The sequence below is a fragment of the Saccopteryx leptura genome, chromosome 4 (assembly GCF_036850995.1).
Source record: "Saccopteryx leptura isolate mSacLep1 chromosome 4, mSacLep1_pri_phased_curated, whole genome shotgun sequence".
Lineage (NCBI taxonomy): Eukaryota > Metazoa > Chordata > Mammalia > Chiroptera > Emballonuridae > Saccopteryx > Saccopteryx leptura.
Genome location: NC_089506.1, coordinates 132,642,398 through 132,643,246, shown reverse-complemented (window position 1 = coordinate 132,643,246; position 849 = coordinate 132,642,398).

Below are 849 nucleotides of genomic sequence, written 5' to 3'. Positions count from 1 at the left end.
TTCCTGCCCTATGACCTGAATTTGGCCCAACTCTATCAAACCCATGATACATGGTTCAAGAAAATGTGAGCAACTCTTAACCAGGGCACTCCGCCCTCTGGGCATCGGTCTCGCAGGCGGCGCCGGGGGCTGTCCTGAGCATTGGGAACGCCCAGCCGGCTCCTTTCCAGGAGAAGGCTGAGCAGGTGATTCCAATGCGCTGCTCCGCAAGAGCTTTAGTTAGGGAACCAAAAGTAAAGAGGTGCGAGGGGAGGGAAGAGAGGCTGCTGTCGCAGCAACAGTGTCCTTGAAAAAGTGCCCCACGTACGAAACTTCTAACTTCTCATAATAAAGAGAAACGACTAAGAAATGTCAATAATTCAGTCCAAAGGTAGGCCCTATCTCATGGGGGCAACCTTGTCATTACCAGTATAAACTTTTCAATCCACTAAATCTAAATTACAAAAACGAGTCACTTTCAAACTTTCAGCTAAATCCCGAATTTGCAAATGGACGGCAGCGCTCCGCCTGTGGTCCTGCACCAGGACAGGGAGGTCCCAGCCAGGCCGTGGGGGCCGCCCCCCCGCCCCCGCCGCATTGCTGTTGTCAGGGGTCCGCTGCACACCGTCTTTGCTTCCCCAGAGGATAACGAGACCAAAGGAGCAGCCGCCCAGGCCGTGAGGCCGGGCTCGAAAGCCCCTCCAGACTGACTGAGTCACTGGTATTTCACGGGTCAAAGGCGCCCAAAGGCAAAATACGTCTCGTTTGTACTCCCCCCGCCGGGTCGTAGCCAGCGGCCCCCGGGGAGACCCTGCTCACAGCGCTGCGGGGAGGGACCCGGAGAGAGGTGCAGGCGCTCCACGGGATGGG